At 34.7% G+C, this 21,501-nt stretch overlaps 1 protein-coding gene across 1 annotated transcript in view; it reads left to right on the top strand.

Moving 5' to 3' along the window:
* The window catches only part of CCDC178 (coiled-coil domain containing 178), a 390,130-nt gene that overhangs the window by 365,674 nt on the left and 2,955 nt on the right, over nucleotides 1-21,501 (top strand). The gene's annotated exons all lie outside the window — the stretch shown is intronic.

Here is a 21,501-nt window from a genome sequence, read left to right as displayed (position 1 = left end):
TGCTGTTTCCTTTTGAATATAGCTCCTATATATATATAGTACTTTATATATATATACTTTATATAAGGGTTCTATTGAAATGGATAACAAAAAAATTAAAATAATAGGAGAAATTCAAAGTTTTGAAAAGGCAGTATGTAAAACATGTAGGCTTAATAGAAATTTTTATATAAACTATAGTATAAACTACAAGTGCAATATTTTAGAATTCAAGAATATATCTTAAAACATATGTTAACATATACCATGTTAAAAATTATGACCTAGCTATAACGTGTGATTTTCTTTTAAATATCCAGAGGTAGTATGTGAGTTCTCATTATTGTTTTAGAAAAGTTCCATATTTCTGCACAAATGTAAACATTCTTAAAAATCTTACAAATGATAAATTCACATTGTGAACTTCGAAATACTGAAAATGTATGTAGTAACTATTTGAATAATGGTGAAGTGAATTCTCAATTCATAATCTTCAATAATCCTTATTTTATTTTTTTAAAGAAATTAAATAAGTTCTATACCAAACTTAATTTTAAATTACTTATTTTTATGGCTGTTATGTAACAGTGAAAATGAAGAGGTAGAAATGATAGGATAGTATTGGTAGGAAAACTTAACTACTCAGTTGATGAATGCATTAAAAAAGCAGTGGTATATTTACACAATGGAATACTATACAGCTGTAAAAAAAAACTTTTATCCTTTGAGATGACATGGAGGGACCTGGAGAGTATTATGCTAAGCAAAATAAGTCAATCAGAGAGAGACAAGTATCACATGATCTCACTTATTTGTAGAATATAATGAACAAAATAAGCTGATGAACAAAATAGACCCAGAGACATAGAAGTAGAGTACAAACTGACAAACCTCAGAAGAAGGGGACAGGGACAAAGGAAGAGATAAACCAAATAACTTACACACATGTATGCATAACCAATGGACATAGACAACAATGCTGGGGCTATGGGGAGCGGGATCAGGAGGAGGGTGTCAGTGGGGGAAAAAGGAGAAACATCTGTTATAAAATAAATCAATATTTTTTTTGGTATGCGCCCCTAGCAGCCACTGAACCTGGGACTCTCTGGTCCTCAGGCCGACGCTCCAACCACTGAGCAAAACCTGCCAGGGCTAAATCAATTTTTTAAAAAGTTGTGGTACATTTAAACAATGGAATACTATGCAGCTATAAAAGAAGAAAGATATCGTACCCTTTAATATGACATGGAGGGACCTGGGAAGTAGTATGCTAAGCGAAATAAGCCAATCAGAGAAAGACAAATATCACATGATCTCACTGACTTGTGGAATCTAATGAACACAGTAAACTGATGAACAAAATAGATCCAGAGACTTAGAAATAGGGTATAGACTGACAAACGTCAGAAGGAAGGGTGGTGACACGAGATAAACCAAATAACGTATATGCATATGGATAACCAAAGGACACAGACAACAGTGCAGCGAAGGCAGGGTAAAGGGAGTAGGGAGGAGGGGTCAATTGAGAAAAAGAAAGGAGGGATATCTGTAATACTTTCAACAATAAAAATAAATTTTTTAAAAATTAAACTACTCGTCTAGAGACAGCAGTAAGTCTTGATTGTGCTTGGGGAACTTGAGGGACATGACATAGTGAATTATTTTTTAACTGCTGTAGATACTTTTAGTTTAGAATATTTAAATGTTGGCTTTTAACGAAATTGTGAAAGTCTAATTTTCAGGATCTTGCCTTCAAACTAGAGACACATGCAGTCCTTTGGGGGAAAAAAATCCGGTCCTAAACTTTCAACATGGTGCACACCACCATGTACTCTATACATGCCCCATGCTGCAGTTGCATTTTTAGCAGCTCATTCTTCCTACTTGTAGCTGTGCTCTTCTTTCTAGAAGATTCTAAGCTCCTTTGGGACTTTACACCATCAGCAAGATCAGTTCAATTCTTGCTCAGGTGATTTTTTGGGTGTATGGTAGCAAGGCCACTAAGGAAATCTGAAAATATCCTGTGCCTGTCTTGTTTTTTATGATAATGAATTCTGAAGAAAGAAAACATGGTAATGCCATACGTTTGGAGAGTGAGTATGCAGGAGTCAGTCTCTATAATATGACTCAACATGGCTAAAAATTGCTTAGCAGCCCTGTCCATGTGTCTCAGTTGGTTGGAGCATCATCCTGTACACCAAAAGATTGTGGGTTTGATTCCCATTCAGGGCACATACCCAGGTTACGGGTTCTGTCTAGGGTCCAGGTGTGTGTGGGAGGCAACCAATCGATGTCTCTCTCTCTCTCTCTCTCCCTCCCTCTCTCTCTCCCTCCCTCTCATCCTCTCTCTCTAAAATCAATAAAATATATCTTCAGGTGAGGGTAAAAAAAAATTGCTCAAAAGACCAGACATTATTGCTGTCTTAATTCATATAATTCTGTAGTATGTCAATGCTGGGAAATTATGGAATGCTATTTAATATTTAAAGCACTTTGGCATCTTATTTGGAAAAAGACTGGTCATGAATACATCCTTTAAATGAGAGAGTATGATCAGGCTACAACATGTAAATGTGATCTTAGACCGAGTAAGCATGCATATTTTGTCTGGATAAAGGAGATGACAGTCCCCTTGCTCTTTTTCAAAAGTTGAGTAAATTTACATTATTTTATACAGGTTTGGAAAACATAGTTAAAAGGTCATATTGATACATTAGAGAGCAGCAATATAAGAAAGATCAGGAAAAGGGCAGAATATACAAAATTTAGAATGCTTAATTTTAAAAGGAAAATACTTCAGAAGAACAAACATCTAAAGCACTGCTAAGTGAAGATCAGCATGTGTAAGTGCATAGATAGATAGATAGATAGATAGATAGATAGATAGATAGATAGATAGATAGATATATTTGAGCTCTAGAGAGCAACATCTAGACCAGTGATGGAAGAGTTTGGAAGGTGGGTTTGGGCCCCATAGGAATACATGTTCTAACAAATGTGACTGTCCAAACATGCACTGCTAGTGCTCAAGCAGAAGTTACTGCCATGGTTGAGGGAAAGCAAATAGTCTGAGCCCAAAGAACACCTCCTCAGGCAGCACTCCCCCTGGAATGGTCTTCCTTGCACAAACATCTGTGCATGTGTCTCTGTCTCCTCACCCACTAGAATGTGAGCCTTCTCACTTGGAAAGCATGTATTATTTGTTCATCTTTATCTATCTGGCACCAACTACAGTTCTTGAAACGTAAGTACGTGAAAATATTTGTTGAATGAATTGATTATAAGTGAATTAGTTGGTTTATTAAGATTGAACGTAGTAACCTCAAAGGTTCTTTCCAGCTCTAGGTGCCTACAATTTTGTGAGCTAATAAACAAAAGCATTCTCCAGGTTTTTTGCTGGGAATTTTTATGGGAGAGAAGTAAGGTGTTGATTCATTCTCTCTCTCTCTCTCTCTCTCTCTCTCTCTCTCTCTCTCTCTCTCTGTCTTCCTCCCTCCCTCATACACACACACGCTCGCACACACGCACACACACTACGTACAGGGACAGCTCAATTTCCTATATCTTGAAGAGAACTGTGCAAATGAAGCCAGGAAAAACACAGGATAAAAACAAAATTACTTAACAATGTGATATAAAAGAAAAATCTCTGAAGCTATGTGATTTTTTTAAAGACAAAGGAAATTATAGAAATTTGAACTTTTAAAATATATACATTTAGAAATTTTATGATTGAGGGATAACATCAAGTTGCTAAATCTTACTGGTTAATTCTAGATAGCAGTAGAAAAGGTGTTTTAATATAGTTGCCTATAAATTAAGAATATCTTCTAGAATTCTAGAAATAAGATTTGTCATTTCCAAACTTCTGGAGAAAAAATGTACCATAAAAATTGGATGACTCAAAATGCAGGAAGGAGGATAAGAAGAACATAAAAATGCACCAAGTAATTTCAAACATGTTAGTGACCATAATAACTGTGAATGGTTTCATTACACACTTTATTTATTTATTTATTTTTTTTATCCTCACCCGAGGATATTTTTCCATTTTTTGTACAGATAGAGTGGGAGGGAGAGAGAGGAAGGGAGAGAGAGAGAAACATCGACGTGAAGGGACACATCGAGTGGCTGCCACCCGCACGACCAACCAGGGCCGGGGACAAACTGCAACCGAAGTACGTGCCCTTAGCGGGAACCGAACCTGGGTCTCTCCGGACCGCAGGCCGACGCTCTAACCGCTGAGCCAAACTGGCCAGGGCTCATTACACACTTTAAAGTACAGATCTACAGATTGGCCATAAAAACAAAATCCATCTCATTTAGAAGAGATGCACCTTGCCCGGGTGGTGTGGCTCAGTGGTTGAGCATGGACCCATGCACCAAGAAGTCACCAGTTCAATTCCCGGTGAGGGTACATGCCCAGGTTGTGGGCCCAATTCCCAGTGTGGGGCATACAAGAGGCGGCCAATCGATGTTCTCTCTCATTAATGTTTCTATCTCTCTGTCCCTCTCCCTTCCTCTCTCTCTCTCTCTAATTTCAATAAAGAAAAATAATTTTTTTAAAAAGAAGAGATGCATCTTAGACAAATAGAAAATGAATGAAGACTCCAGAAAAAAGAATATAAACTTCTAATTTAAAAACAGACAGAAAGAGAGAAAGACTTCAAGGCAAAAAGATTAAAACACTCAAATATGGGTATTAATAAAATATATAACTTAAGACATATCAATCATGAACTTAATGCACATGACAATGTAACTTCAGAATATATAAAGTAAGCACTGGATGAAAGCCAGAGAAAGCTTTTAAAGTTTATAATTACAATAAAAAATATTAGCACATCTTCTCGAACTTTTAAAAATAAAAAACTATGAGCATCACATATCAAAACCCGTGAGTTTTTATTCAACTGCAAAGAAATTCAACTTTTAAAAAATGTATTAATGTAATACATTAATGTAATGACAGATTAAAGGAGGAAGATTATATATGCTTGCTTTATGTATTCTAAAAAATAGTTTAGAATAAACACTCCCCTTATCTTGATAAAACATACTAAATGATAAATTACTGAAAACATTTTACTAAAATTAAGGCAAAAATGAAGATTCCTGCTATCACCAATATTGTCTTTCACTGCACTGAAGCCTTAGCAGTAAGTCAAGGAAAGGGGTACAGATATTGTCTGCTATATACATGGGGGCTATATTAAAAAGAAAGGAAAAATAGCCACCAGGAAAAAAAAATTAAATAGCTTTGGAAGTGCTTTACAAAAAATTCTTTCTAGATTTTTTGGTAAAAGCATCACGAGGCACACATGTAATTATAATGTTTAGAAAAATATTTGGTTGGAGTGGTACACACGCAATACAATATACAGATGATCTATTACAGAATTGTTCACCTGAAACCAATGTATTTTATTAACCAATGTCACCCCCCAATAAATTCAATAAAAAGGAAAACAATAATGAGTAAAAAGAAAAAGATTTGGTTTGATTTGGTTTGTTTTGGGTTCAGCGGCATTGTTTATGCTGCAAGTTGATGAAAATTACAGTTTTAGCCCAGCCGGTGTGGCTCAGTGGTTCAGCGTCGATTTATGCACCAAAAGGTCACTGGGTCAATTCCTGGTTAGGGCACATGCCCAGGTTGTGGGCCAAATTCCCAGCGGATAAACACACACACACACACACACAAACACACACACACACACACACACACACACACACACACAATGATACATGTGCTTTAAAACTGTAATTTTCTTTTAATTTTTTTCTTTATTGATTTTTAGAAAGGGAGAGAGAGAAACATTGATGAGAGAGAACACTGATTGGCCGCCTCTTGCATGCCCTCCACTGGGGATTGGGCCCACAACCTGGGTATGTGTCCTGACCGGGAATCAAACTGGCGACCTCTTGGTGCATGGGTCAATGCTCAACCACTGAGCCACACCAGCCAGACAGGGAAGAATTTTCAAACAGGAAGTATGAGAGACTTGGAAAACCAATTTCAGAGCTATGGAATAGACGTTGTTCCTTGATTTTCTTTTCTCTCTTTAACAAGGCATTTATCTAGTCCTTAGTATGTGTCAGACATTGTCATCAGTGCTTTATAGATATATTTTAATTCATTTAGTTCCCAAAGAACACTTGGAGATGCTATCATAGTGTGCCCATTTTATGGAAAAGGAAACTGAAATGCATAAAGATAATATATTTTGGCTACAGGGTAACTGCTCTTAAACACCATGCTATGGCAATTTTCTGTGTCTGTTACTGATAGTATCAGAGTAAGATAGTGAAAGACCAGAGACAAAGTAAGATCTTTCTTAAGGCCATAGATTAAAGGCTGACTAATTTAGGTTTGATATTCCAGGAACAAATTAAATTATGTGCTTCCTTTATTCTGTTAAATAACATGTTGAAACTAAAATGTATTGCTTTTTTTAAATTTTAAAAGAACATAAGCATATTTATAATTCTTGGCCATTTTTTAAATGAAGTGCTAAAATTTTGGCATGTACTTCTTAGGTAATCTTATTAGTGGGGGCAAGAATTGTGGCTGAATTAGTAATGAAATAATAAAATTGACACAAGACTAGATTAACTGGAGAAAAATCAATTTAATATGTGTGTATGGGAGAATCACAATACAGTACGATGCTCAGATCATAAAATGAGGCTCAAAGAAATGATCAAACCAGGTACCTTTTTATATTATTTGGACAAAGTAATAATAAATTTGTGAGAAATTGAGAGGACAAAGAAAATTAGTGCTCTCTATAAAGGAATCTAAGCAAGGTTTGGATATTTCTTTTAACAAAGAATTTAAACAAAGTAGTAAATTAGAAAAGAGGTAATAAGAATTGATTATATAGACTTTTTGGCTGTGAGTTGTTTAACTCTAGGTATAAACGGTCTCCCAGGTACAATGAGGTCACCTTTCACATAAGAAGGCTATTTCCTGTATCCAAGGAGACAAACAAGTTTCAAGGTGCCCTTCTGGCTCTAGCTGCTTGTCAAGTAATTTTACTTCAATCAATATACCTTTTGTGGAATATTTGGGGGCAGCTGGTCTTGGGCCCCCACAGTCTAATGGTATTACTATAGCTTAACTTAATTAGCTACCAGAAGGGAGTGCACTTAAACCATAAAAAGTATAAAAGTAACATGGTCATTTTGGTTAAAAACATAAATTACAGATCCATTAAACTCAAAGAAGCCCTTGAAAGATAATATACATGAAATTTATACCTAGATACATTGTAGTCAATTCTGAAAACTAAAGATGAAGAAAATTAAAGATAAAGATAAAATCTAAGAGCATCTAGGGGGGAAGAAAGAAAAGGTTACTTCTAACATTTCATCAGAAACTATTGAGGCCAAAAAGTGGAAGAATATCTTTACACTGCTAAAAGAAAAAAAAATGAACCTAGAATTCTCTAGCAAATATATCAATTCTGTAGACCTAATTCAACCATGTCAAAGTTATATTAAATATAAATGGACTAAAACCCAAATAAAAAAAAGACATAGTCACATTAGCTAAACATACAAGATTCAAATTTAATTGTCTAAAAATGATACACTTCAAATACAAAACATGGATAGGTTAAAAGTAAAAGGATGGAAAATACATGGCATGGAACACCAAGCGTAAGTTGGATAGGGTATATTAATATCAGACAAATTAAACTTTACAGCTAGAAAATTACCAGGGATAAAGAGGGTCATTTTATTAAGAGAAGAAATAATTTCATCAAGCACATATAACAATCCTAAATGTATATGCATCTAATAAAAAAAGAAAATTTCAAAAATACCTTAAGCATATATTATATTGGAAAAATAAAGTAGAAATAAAAATATACATAATCATGGTTTGAGATTTTAGTACTTCACTCTAGGAATTGATAGAATATGCAGAGAGGAAAATCAATCAGAACATAGAAGAATTGAAAAACACTCAACCAACTTGACCTATTTGACAGCATTCTATTCAACAATAGCTAAATATACATTATTTTAAGTGTAAATGGAGCATTTCGAAATATAGTTTATATACTGGTTATAAAACAAGCTCCTATGAATTTAAAAGGATTAAAATGGAGAAGAATATGTTTTCTGACCACAATGAAATTATTAGAAATCAATAATTAAAAGATATTTGAAAATAAATGAAGGAGAATCTCTATTCACATATTGATATCTAAGATGGAAATACATTCCTTTCACACATATATAAAAGTGATGTAGATTCAGGAGGTTAAAAAAGAATTTTTCAACATTAAATTTTAATATTATTCTGTTAAATAACATGGTGAAACCAAAATGTATTGCTGTTTTGAAATTTTAAAATAACATAAGCATATTTATAATTGTTTTTATTGGAAAGATATAAATGTTTACGTGTTCTGATTTTTTTTCTTGAACTTGAACAAAATAACACCCAGCATCTGTATCATTTTTAAATGTGCTTTATAAAGGCAGCACATTTTTCAAATGGAGGAGCCATGTCAGTGGTGTGGAGGAGAGGAGTTTTTCAAAGACAGGACTTTAAGTTTGAAAATTAGTGACTAATGGAGCATATCCAGTAGGTATTTTTCATACAACTTAGCATCATCATTATATAATGATGCTGCTTTGATGAGAGTTTAACTCAGAAACATGACTTTTCACCTCAAAGTATCGAGATTATAGAACAATGAACAGTATAGTTATAATGAGGAAGACATTAAGATAAAAAAATTTAATAAAGTGCTAAAGAGATAAAATTTGAAGTAGCCTTGTCATTCACAAATGGTGCCAAGTCTACCATAGATAAAGAGAAAATTATGAAGATGAAGAAAATGAGCCAGTAAAACCTTAATGGGGGATTTGAATGTTGCAGAGTTAAGATAAACAAGTCCAAATTTTTAAAAAAATGTTGTGTAGTGTACAATCAGTGGGAACCACAGTGACCTGCACGGCGTCTCCTACCTCAATCCAACACAGTGAAAGGTGTTTACCTTTGGATTTTTATACTTGCATAGGTCTGCATATACTACTGTAAGAGGGAAATAATCTAACATATTGAGTAAACCCTGACATGAAAACTCTTCGCGTTCCTTTCTCCTGTATCATATCTCTCAGTTGATAAAGAGAATATTTTCCACACTAATTTCAACCTGCCTAAAATGAACTAGAGTCTAGGCAAATATCAGAAATAAATGGACCTTATGTTTACATAGAAGGTTGCAGTTTCATGCATATCTGATTTGTGAATTGGAACAACCCTCTCTGGTAGGAAAAGAAGACCTGTTGCCCCATTTAGGGGGGGTTGGTAACAGCTGCAGAGAAGCTTTGGGACTTGCCCAAACATTCATGACTAGCAAGTAACAAATCTTTGAACTCACAACTAATCTACTATGATTTCTATTTCTAATCCCTATGATTTAAATATCAGACTAAGAGCTCTAGTAACTAGTCACTCCACTAGTAAGAAGGAAGGTCACTGAACCACAGAATTAAAGTCTCACTCTGGGACAGTTAAGGCATAAGGAAACTTGAAAGGATACTGTTATTACATTATGGAATGTATAGCCCTCTGTGTGCCTTTCCTGAAAATGAACTGCTTCAATTATTGCCAGCAGGCCCTGACTTTGTCAACTGTCCATCATTTTATAGTACACACTTTATTCTGTATCACACATTTGGAGATAACTTCTTTACTAAAACAAAGCTGCTTCACAGAAGTCCCCCTGTGTTTGTCATTGCCTGAAATAACATCTCCAGTAAATGTGTTGATAGACATCGTACATTATAAACACATCTATTGAAATGCTAACCATGGTTGCAAAGCAAATTATCTTATTTAAAGACACTGGTTTTAAAATTTAGACATTTAATTTAATTATCTTTTCCCAGAAGTATATTAAAAAAATCAGAAACCTAGTGTGAATAATATCTTCACAGAAATGAAAACTTGCAAGAGCATTTTTGCCGCAAACTCAATAATTTTGGTATAATCACTAACTATGTTTTTGTTTTACAGAACCAGTATGATTTGGAAAAAGAATAAAATTGCTTTTAAAGTACAAAAATAATTATGAACCACTTGAAACGTAATGTCTGTGTTTTATTTCTCATCAGAATTCATTAGTGTGTAACATCAATAATTTAGCCCATCATTTGCCAACACTGACTTGGCTCAGTAGTTCAATCATGTAACCCTGTAAACTCACTTTCCATTAAAATGAATGTTGCTGACAAAGGATAACTAAAGAGATACTTCATTTATTAACTAAAGAGGTACTTCATTTATCAACATTTTTAAATTAGGAGTTTGGGGCCACAGAAGCTTAGCTGGATGATTTATTTGAAGGATCTTTATATTAGACCTAAAGACTTATTCCAAATCATACGATGCTACCCACAAAGATAATCGCATTTCATTTGTGTAACGTGACTCAGGACTCTGTCTTCAGAGCCAGGCATAGCCACCTGCTGAGAATCAAATGACCTACCAAAATGAAAACTTGACTGCTTAGTATAAAATTATGAAATATGCAGCATTCTCCTATATCCCAATTTTTTCCACTGGGCATTTTTCTTACATTATTGAATATGATATTCAATATTCTAGCATCCTAATTTTTAAATTGAAGCCTTAAGTAAATAGGGTAAATTATTTAATGATGTATATAAAGCTTCCCCAATATTCATAAATTGTAGTTCAGTAGATTCAAATTCCTAATCACTTGCCCCTGACCTACACCTTCCCAGACACAAATGCCTATAGATGTTGCCAACACTATTTGATCAAGAAAGACTCATTTTGCAGGGTAGATCCCACATCTTGCTGCTGGTTAGTATCACACCATTTTAGATGCAAAAAGCAAACAAACAGACAAACAAAAGCATCTGTAGTGCAGTGAGCAAAGCATGAAATAAAAAAAACTCTTACATATTGTCAAAAATGTTCATCTCATAGACCTTTAAACATATAATTTCTAGAAAATACTGTAAGACTACATGATCATATCTTTCTTTTCTTCTGTAAAAAATTAAATGCATGTTTCTTAGTAAAACCTTTTTATAGAACTAGAAGGATCTCTGCATTTAGCTTCTAGAGTTGCCAGCTGGCTTCGTTCCCTGCTTTGGATCAAAAAGTTCTCAGCCAGCTGATTCATTCAAAAGTCAAAATCCAGGGCTGATGCTGGATTATAAAATGTTATTTTTACTGTATCAAACTGATCCTTTTTCTTATCTCATCTTTTCTCTCCCCTTTTAGCTTTCCTTCCTTCTTTAGAAATATTTATCCTGACAGATTCTAAATAACAGTGATCCTACAGAAAAGCTTTTTCATGCCCTCCTTTATCTTTTCTCTACCTTATAAAAGTTAAGATAGGAAAAGAAAAAACCCTTCCAAACGGTGTGAGTAAGGAGTTCTTCATCTCATCTCACAGTGCTGTGTTGGTAGTGTTCTGGTCTTTCCGGGAAGAAATAGAGGAAGCTGCACGGTATGGATGCAGACAGCATCAGGGGCAGCCAGTGAGCTCTCGCAGCATCGCATTCGCTCATGTTTCTGTAGCATTTTACATTTTCAATTTGTGTTTGTTTTAATATAACTGTCAAAAATAATTCTGGGAAGAAAGATTGTATTACACCCATTGTAAAAATAAGATAAACTAACTCTCAAGGAGCTGAAATGAACCATCCCCGTGACACAGCATGTACATGGTAGAGTCAGATTTAGATCCCGTATTTTCTGATTCTCAGTCCATACTGTGGCAAATGCAACATGCTGCTGCAGAGTGCTCATGTTTGGGATGAGAGACGGAGATGGAGACAGAGACAGAGCTAGGGCTCAAGTGCATCCTATGCATATATTTTGTGGATCTAATGTGGAAGGCAGGAAAAGTTAGGCAAAGGAGCAAACTGGATGCAGCTAATAGTGCATCGTTATTTTAAAAGAGAGTACACAAGTGACATTTTTAAAAGCTAACTCATCTAACCCTGGCCAGGTTTGCTCAGCAGTTAGAGCATCGGCCTGTGAATGAGTCATGGGTTCGATTCTGTCAAGGACACATACCTCAGTTGCAGTTCATCACTGGCCCTGGTCGGGGTCATGCAGGAGGCAACAAATCAATGTGTCCCTCTCACATTGATGTTTCTCTCTCTCTCTCCCTCCCTCCCTCCCTCCTTCCTTCCCTCCCTCCCACTCTCTCTGAAAATAAATAAACAAATATCCTTGGATGAGGATTAAAAAAAAAAGCTACCACATCTAGTCAGAATTTTCAGTGAAAATATTTGGGAAGTGGGGTGAGAAGCTACCATAAAAAATGGAGATCTATATTGGCAAGATCCTGTACTAGAGTAGCAGCAAATGAAATAGAGAAGAAGGGGAAATGGACATTTCAGAGGCATGAATGCACAGACTTACAACACTGGACTCATTTGGATGAAATTGAGTAAGACAACAACAACCTAATATGACCCTAAGCTTTGGAGCTAAGGGTAATCAAAATAATAGAAAAGGAGAATTGGTAGGGCCCTTACTTCAAGCCAAGGCAACAGTCCCATTGAGGTTATACATTGTTTACTAAGAGAGTGTGACCCCATATAGAGGTATCCTCTGAGCAACAGAAATATTGATTGGCACATAGATGGCACAGAGGCCATAACAAGTTTTGTGCTCAGATTGTGAAACCATAAAAAAGGATGAACTTGAGAAAGTTAATGAAAAAAGAGAAAATTTGAGAAATGAAAGCAAGTATCTTAGCCTGCTAGGTTCAGCTGGAAAGAAGCATGTCATCTATCAAAGGCGAAAGAGAAGACCAAAAATTAGGAGAAAAATTAAAGTGCTATATAACAAAAGCCTTAAGAAAAAAGTTGTAGAGTAGTGGTCATTAGGATCTGCAATTGTAGACAACAGCCTGTGTATCTTTGAAGTACATTTTTTCTAATCGTAAAGTCCATATTGGCCTGAAAATTGCATATGCTACAGCCATTGCATCTGTTAAGCTAAGTGGCTGTTTAACTGTATGATATAATATGATATATTATCCAGACTTAAGTCATTATTACATAAACCATTATATGCTGTTTTTCTGAGTTTTGAATAAAATTAATATTTATTTTTAAATTTGCAAAAAATCCACCAAAATGCCTTTGAAATTACCATGCACACATGTAAATATGCATGAAAAGAAATATACTGATGGCCAGCATCTGAGTCTTTAAAGTTCCCTCTCACACATCTGGCTTCATTAAATAGAAACATGCATGATGGCCCCTTGATCTTTCTCATTTAAACATTTGTGGAGAGCCCTGGCCAGTTTGGCTCAGTGGTTGGAGCGTTGGCCTGTGGTTCAGAGAGACCCAGGTTCGGTTCCCGCTAAAGGCATGTACCTCAGTTGCAGTTTGTCCCCGGCCCTGGTTGGGTCGTGCGGGTGGCAACCACTCGGTGTCCCTTTCATGTCGATCTTTCTCTCTCTCTCTCTCTCTCTCTCTCTCTCTCTCTCTCTCTCTCTCTCTCTCTCCTTCCTACTCTATCTGAACAAAAAAGTGAAAATATATCCTCGGGTGAGGATAAAAATAAACAAACATATGTGGAGAAAAAAAAATTAAGTACAAAAGTATACCTAAGTCACCTTTTAAGCAAAACAAAAGAGAAAAAATGTGTAAATTAGTACCAGATAAAGCAAAATAAAAAAAGATGTTTTAAATACATGTCAGGAGAGAAATTAGATCATCTAATAAATGAAGAAAAATGGACTCTGATGGCTATCAAATAAAGAAAGATACTCGGGGAAAATGGTAATATAAGATTTTTATTAAGGAAGAGAATAATAGAGACTTTATTTGTAGTTAAATAGCACCTATTACTGAATACCTTGAGATAATAAAAACTAAGAAAAATTCTTATTTACCAAAAGGAATTATGAAACACTAAGAATATATGAATAAAAACCAATCAGCAAATGCAAATAACACAAATTATAAGTGCTAAGTGAAATAGATAATGAATTTACCAACTTATATACCAAAAAATTGCCTTCAAGCATAGGTTAACATAGGTAATAACCAAATAAAAAAGAATAAATCTGTGATTGGGTTACAGAACAATTATTATTGGTTACACTAATAAATCTAGTTTATAGACTACTTTTTTCTGTTGATAAAACAGATAAAGTTGTATAGTTAGAAGTACAACTGTCCCACAGTAGAGGCAACAAAAATATATAAATAGAACATGCTTGCTTTTTTCATGTCTCCTGGCCATTTGTATGTCCTGTTTGGAGAATTGTCTATCCAGGTCCTCTGCCTATTTTTTAATTGGATTTTGTCTTCCTTTTGCTGAATTGTATGAATACTCTACATATTTTGGAAATTAACCTCTTATCTGATGTATCATTGACAAATATGTTCTCCTATACAGTGTGTTCCCTTTTCATTTTGATGCTGGTTTCTTTTGATTGGCAAATGTTTTTTAGTTTGATATATCAACAGAGAGTTGCAAATTAAAATGACTATGAGGTATCACCTCACACCTGCCAGAATGGTTGCCATCAACAAATCATCAAACAAGTGCTGGTGAGGATGTAGAGAAAGGGGACTCTAGTACACTGGTGGTGGGAATACAGACTGGTATAGCCAGTATGGAAAACAATATGGTGTTTGCTCAAAAATTAAAAATTAAATTGCCATTTGACCCAGTGATTCCACTTCTAGGAATATATCCTAAGCCTGAATCACCAATCAAAAAAAAAAATATATGTGTACCCCTATGTTTTTAGCAGCACTATTCACAGTAGCTAAAATCGGGAAATAGCCCAAGTGTCCATCAGTAGATGAATGGATAAAAAAGCTGTGGTACATATACACAATGGAATACTATGCAGCTATAAGGAAAAAGATCTCTTACCCTTGGAGATGACATGGAGGAACCTGGAGAGTATTATGCTAAGCAAAATAAGTCAATCAGAGAAAGACATGTATCACATGATCTCACTTATTTGTGGAATATAATTAACAAAATAAGCTGATGAACAAAAGAGACCCATGACATAGAAGTAAGGTACGAACTGACAAACCTCAGAAGAGTGAAGACAGGGAGAGGGAAGAGATAAATTGAAGAACTTATATGCATAACCAATGGACATAGACAACAGTGCAGTGAAGGTGGGGTGATGCAGGAGTGGGGAGGAGGGTTTCATTAGTGAAAATGTTATAAAATAATATTGACTATAAACTGTAATTGAAAAAAATTAAAAATAAAGGACACTGTGGCACACACACACTAGCTGTTAGGTGATTTAAAGAGAAGAGTATATTAGTGTCTTTACTTCTCTTAAGTATAAATTTAAATTAATTTAAATTAATCCATTTAATTTAATATATTTAAATTAATCCATTTATTATGGATATCAAGCCATTTTATTTAAAATTTTATATCTAAAAAATTATTTTCTACATTGTAGTTAAGATATTGTTTTATATTTTAATATAACATTGAAAAGATTTGATTTTGAACAAAATAAATACAGTAAAAACAACAAAATACAGTGAATCATTTTAAGAGCTGCTTTTAGGTACATTATTTAGACATCTTTCAGAACTGAGGAACCATTATATTCTGGCAAAAATTCAGAAAATGATACTTTCAGACATTTGCCATAGAGTAAAGCATTTTTATTCCCATAATAGATAATTCTAATATATTTAGCTAAACCTGTTTGTCCCAATGACACTCTGCAAACTTCCTTTAAAAATGACAATAGCTAACACAATAGCCATCTGCTGTGAATGAATCAAAAGTATACCTATTCTTTTTTGTCAGATTGGCAAAAAATACATATTTTAGTGTGCTGCAGAATTGTAGTAATTAGTTTATGTGTACCATGAGATGAAAAAGGTTGAAAATCACTGGTATAGATTGTTAAACTATCATGTTACTTAATAATCTCATATGAGTTTTCTGATATATATAATTTGTGAATATGAACATGGTCCCAAAGTTCAAAATTTTAATTCATCAATTAATTTATTTTAGATTGCTGACTAGATCATTTTATTTGTCAGTACCTCAGTAAAGTGGAAAAAAAGACCAGATTGGGCATCTATTATATTTTCTGTAATAAATGTATCTTCCATTGAGAGTCTTTTTTTTTCTCTATTGATTTTAGAGAGAGAGGAACATAGAAAGAGAGAGAGTAATGTCAATTGGCCACCTTCTGCATGCCCCCCACTGGGGATTTGGCCCACAACCTGGGTATGTGCCCTGACCAGGAATTGAACCAGTAACCCCTGGGTGCATGGGACTATACTCAGCCACTGAGCCACACCAGCCGAGACCATTGACAGTCTTGATAATTTTAGTGCTATGTATTTTGAGTTAATATTTTTCAAATAATATTTTCCCTGTTAATACATACATGAAAGCTGCCAGGTGGAGACAGCTTGAAGAAAAAATGATACATGACAAACATTTTATTTTAGGTTTCCTGAAATAATAGCAAAATCCAAATTTGCAAGCAGAATTATTTAGTTTCATGTTTTGGGCTAATTCAAGAGATTGTAGTGAATTGAGAGCCAAACCTAGTCACCTGCAAGGTTAGCTCATGGTCAGTGTTGTGCTCACTGTCATCAGTAAGGATTCTTGTCTCTAACAATAGGACCTTCAGAGCACAGAGGTTCACTACAAATAAGTTACCTGGGAATTCTAATGGGGTTAGCAATAAGTTGTATACAGTATTATGAGATTTTTGTTGATGCTTATTCCAGTTAACAAATGTAAAATAAAGAGAGGTAGTTCATAAATGTCATAGAATGGAGGTACTTTAATGAGCAATGGATCATTTTCCTAAAGCTTGTAAAATAAAGCAAGAGAAAGTTATTCAATCTAGTCTGTGAAAAAAAAAAAATTAAAAGAGAGCTCTTAAACTCACTTAAGTTGAACCCAACTAAACTAATATCTAAGGATAACTCAGTTTCTCTGCTGTTAACAATGAAAACTGCATGACTGCCCTCACCAACGTGGCTCCATGGTTAGAGCATTGACCTGTGCATTTAAGGTTAGATTTCAGGTTAAGGAAATGTACCTGAGTACTAGCCAGGGTGCCAGCAGGAGGCAACCAATCCCTGTGTCTTTCTGACATCATTGTTTCTCTCTCTGTCTGTCTTCCTTTCTTCCTTCCTCCCTCCCTCTAAAAAAGAAAAATCAATGGAAAAAATATCCTCAGATAAGAATTAACAACAACAACAAACTGTATAATATGAAGTCGAAAATGTAGAGTAACAGGCTATGGTGTTTCTGCACCAGCATGGTAACAAACAATATACAAATACATAGAGAATGCAGGTTCTGCTACACAGAAATTGAAGTTTGTAGAATTCTAAAATGCATAGTCCTGTAAATTTAGGTCATTTCCTGAGAAATAATTCTGTTGATTTTTTTTATGCCATGTAGTCTTCATAATTTTATGCCATGTAGTCTTCTGAAAGTCACATTTTTACTCAAAGAGAAGTTCTTATTGAACGGAAATTTGTTGGTTTGAAAATTGTTGACATTCAAAGGAAATATGTAGGAAAATGTAAAGCTTCTTTATGAAGTAAAATTAAAATGCAATGCTAAAATGGTACATGTTTTCCAAGTCAACCTTGATCTAGTGAGCAATCTAAAATAAATTAGAGTAATTGACAAATTAAAGTTTCAAACTTTAGGACCATGTTCATATCCACAAATTGTATATATCAGAAAATTCAATGAGATTATTAGTAACATGATAGTTTAACAATCTGTACCAGTGGTTTTCAACCTTTTTCATCTCATGGTACACATAAACTAATCACTAAAATTCTGCAGTGCACCAAAATACATATTTTTTGCCGATCTGACCAAAAAAAAAGTGTATTTTTGATTCATTCACACCAAATGGCTATTGTGTTGGCTATTGTCATATTTTTTATTTGACATTCTAAGGGAAAGAGGTCAGTGTCTCTGATTATTTAGTCAGGTGTTGTGTGTTTTAAAAATTCTTGCAGCACACTGGTTGAAAATCACTGTTCTATACTTATATAAGCAAACCATTTACAAGTCACTGTGAGATCTAATGATCCTACATGCTAATAACAGCTTTGGAAACAGCTTCACAACCCGCAGCATACACTTTCAAGTGTTTTGATAATGCCAAATCTCGTTCTTTGGTGTTGATTAAATTTTTAGAACAATAAAATTCAGAGCCAAGAATAGTGAGTAAAATGAATGATTAATTTGATTAATACCATTTTTGTTTCAAATTAGGAGCAAGATACTTTCTGATAGCTATAAAGTTGGTTTTGAAGATTGTTCTAATCAAAAGTTGTGAAAACACATCAGGGGGAAAAAGCCCCAAAACCTTCAGAGAAGGATGTGTAAGTCCTGTTTGGCCTTCTGCAGTTAAATTTTACATCACAGCCACATCAAAATTAAATATGCACTACTGTCACAGTGATCCTTTAAAATGGGCCCATCAATGAATCCCAAGCACAAACAGCAGAAAATCTTGGTATGCAAATCTTGGTAGGCACCATCTGCTTTCTGTCTGCTCTGACTTACTGGGGTGGGGAAGCAGCCATGGCCAGAACCTTTCCTGAACATTGTGCTATTTTTCTACTTCTGATGACAACATCTGCCATCATAACATAAGGGGATGCCTAGATACAGCAAATGAAAATAGGTGTTTGTTGAGTGAATAAATGAAAGAGAAAGGTAATTTACACTCTTCATACAAGGGCTGAACTATAAGCACACCAGTATAGTTGTCTCTAGAATATATCCTTTGGGATCTTAATAGGTGCTGCCAGGTTAAAGATTAAGAGGACAATAAATTTCTGAAATGCTGGTTATTAAAATGTTAAGCAAGTTTTTTAATTTCAAAATATCTGAGACCATTTAGTATGCTATTGTGTTTTATAACTCTTAAAAATGTGGGATAGAATCTTCAATGTTTACCAAATTTTTGAGCACAGAACATTTTGTTTTTCCTGAGAGAAACATTTACTCTGAGAAGGAAAGCACATGTAGGATTAAATGTATGCTGGTTAATTTAACAATAGCTATGAGAATAGAAAAAAAAGAATAGTACCCAATTTTATTTACAGGAATAATTTGAGGAAAGGTTACTTCTCATGTTGAATTCTAGGTAGAAAAGCCTTAGTTAGTAAAAGAAAAATTAGGGTCTATTCTTACCCACAGTTATTTTCCCCACAGTGGGGCAGAGTGGGAGATTCATACAGTTTTTGTTGTTATTTTGTGTGGCTAGAATCCGACTCTTGAAATCCTTGCCTTCCTTAGAATATATTGGTTTAAAGTTAGTAGTTCTCTTTTCTCCTCTTTTTAATATTACTATGTTAAAGAAAAAATTAAAGCATCACTTTCTCTTCATCATTTGGTTATGTTGTCGACAATGTGATTATTTTCCTGGTTAACGTAGATGATATTACACCACATTTTGTGAAAGGCAGCCTGGTTATCCACCTGAGGTGCATGATCCTCCCAATCTCCTCTATTCCAGCACAAAGACCTGCAGCTTGTTCGGTCTCTCTGAATTTCTAACTGACTTTTCTGGAAATCTGATAATATTTGAAATACCAGTTAAAATCTAGCAATATAATGTTTCCTATGAATGCTCCCCCGCCAAAAATCTAATAACATTGCATAAAAAAAGACAAAGTAACAATTTTCTTTCTTCGAAACCACTCAGCTATGCAATCCTTAGTTCTTTTAGACCTTCAGAAGGTATGATCAGTATGCATAGGAAAAGTCATGTCTCTTACTTAACTTTGCAAGAGTGCACTGTGAAGCATTAATAGCTGCATTGCCTTGTTAATAAACTTCAGTCAAAATGCTTTGGGAGATAATTTGATTAAAAAAAAGAATAAAAAACACCGAAGCTGAAATATTGCTTTTATAAGCTGCAAGATCAATTCACCATGTGCTTTTTTAATCAACTGAAATATATACATTTAAACAGAAAATACAGATGATTTAGCATTCTCCCATATCATGTCAGTGAGCATGATTAGTTCCTTGCAATGTTTTTTCTCTAATACTGTCTTGTGCTCTGACTTATGGGGGAAATCTTCCCATGAAAAATGTGTGCTACTTCTTCACTTTTGGCCTTGTCTGTGATTCTTCTCTGCCCTAATTACAATATAAATCAATTGCAAAAAAAAAAAAAAAGAAAAAAGATTGCAGTGATTACACCTCAGTTAGAGAGCTGTGAAGATTGATCTGGAAGTGGTGTGTTTGGCAAGCTCTGTGTCTACTTCTCATCTTAGCTCGTTCTACAGTGCATCTCAGGACAACATATGGTAGTATTCAAGAGGAAGTAAATGTGAGAGGAAAAAACTCTGCTGGATCACTGTGTATGCCTAACAACATACTCTCAGGAAACTCCAGGCCAGAAGACTTTCCAAACAACTGTGGTCTTCAAACCCACTCACTACATTGGAAGCAAAGAGCACCATAGCTACCGCACTGATCCCTGAATATCCCGCATTCTGCCTCTACATAGTCAACTGGGTGGGATAGTAATTGAACAGAAATCTTCCGATTTTTAATGAATTCCTTTTTAACACCACCAATAAGAATTTATTAAGGATCTATATTCAGGTCACTGTACTAGTTTCTTAGAGAGATGTTAATCCGAGCTTTAGGAAGCTTCCAAGGGAAGTTCATTTATTACTGTGAACACAAACATACAATTACAAAACAAAGCTGACACAATAGAATGTGTCCTTTTTTCTTTCTACTTTCTCAAAATTTCAGATTGTGCTGAATTTGGGGTTAAGTTCGGTGGCTTGACCTTACTTTCCATACCTCCACAGACATCTGTCCTGCCCACCTCAGTGCTGTTAAAGCCAGCTGGTAGGACCAAAGAGATGACATAGCATGCCTTTCAGATTTCTTTGTGTTGGGTTTCTTTGAAAGTCTTTTTTTTAACTTTATTGCTTCATTTAAAAAGTGACCTCAGTGACTCCTTCTTGATTAAATGTAACAAAGCCTCTAATAAATTATTAGGCCAGCTATTTGTTAATTTACCACTGTATCACTTTTAAAAATGGACTCCTCTTTCCAAACAACACTCCTGAGAAATCATGTTTCCCTGTCCAGTTGTTCCTTCCTATAGCAGAGTGGGCCTGTTGAATAGTCAAGGGCCAAAGATTTCTACTCTCAGCTCTTATGAGGACTCAGAAAGGAATGTAATCATACTTATAAAATAAAGTATATTCTCAAATCTAGAAATTAGCTAGTAATTGAAATTATCATCACAGTGTTTTAATTGATGACCATTGAACTCTTTTCTGGCAAACGGCTCATAGAGCATTAATTGCACGTCACATTACAGATCTGCAGAGTTAAGTTCTGTCTTGCCCTTGGGACTATGAGGTCTAAAGCAACTTCATGTCTTTCAGAGTACAGAAAAAAAAATCATTAAACTGTAGAGGTTCTATTTGGTCTGTAAAGTATATGCCACACCGTCCTTTCAA

This window comes from Molossus molossus, unplaced genomic scaffold (genome assembly GCF_014108415.1).
Source record: "Molossus molossus isolate mMolMol1 unplaced genomic scaffold, mMolMol1.p scaffold_m16_p_6, whole genome shotgun sequence".
Lineage (NCBI taxonomy): Eukaryota > Metazoa > Chordata > Mammalia > Chiroptera > Molossidae > Molossus > Molossus molossus.
This window is presented reverse-complemented; position numbering and strand designations above follow the sequence as displayed.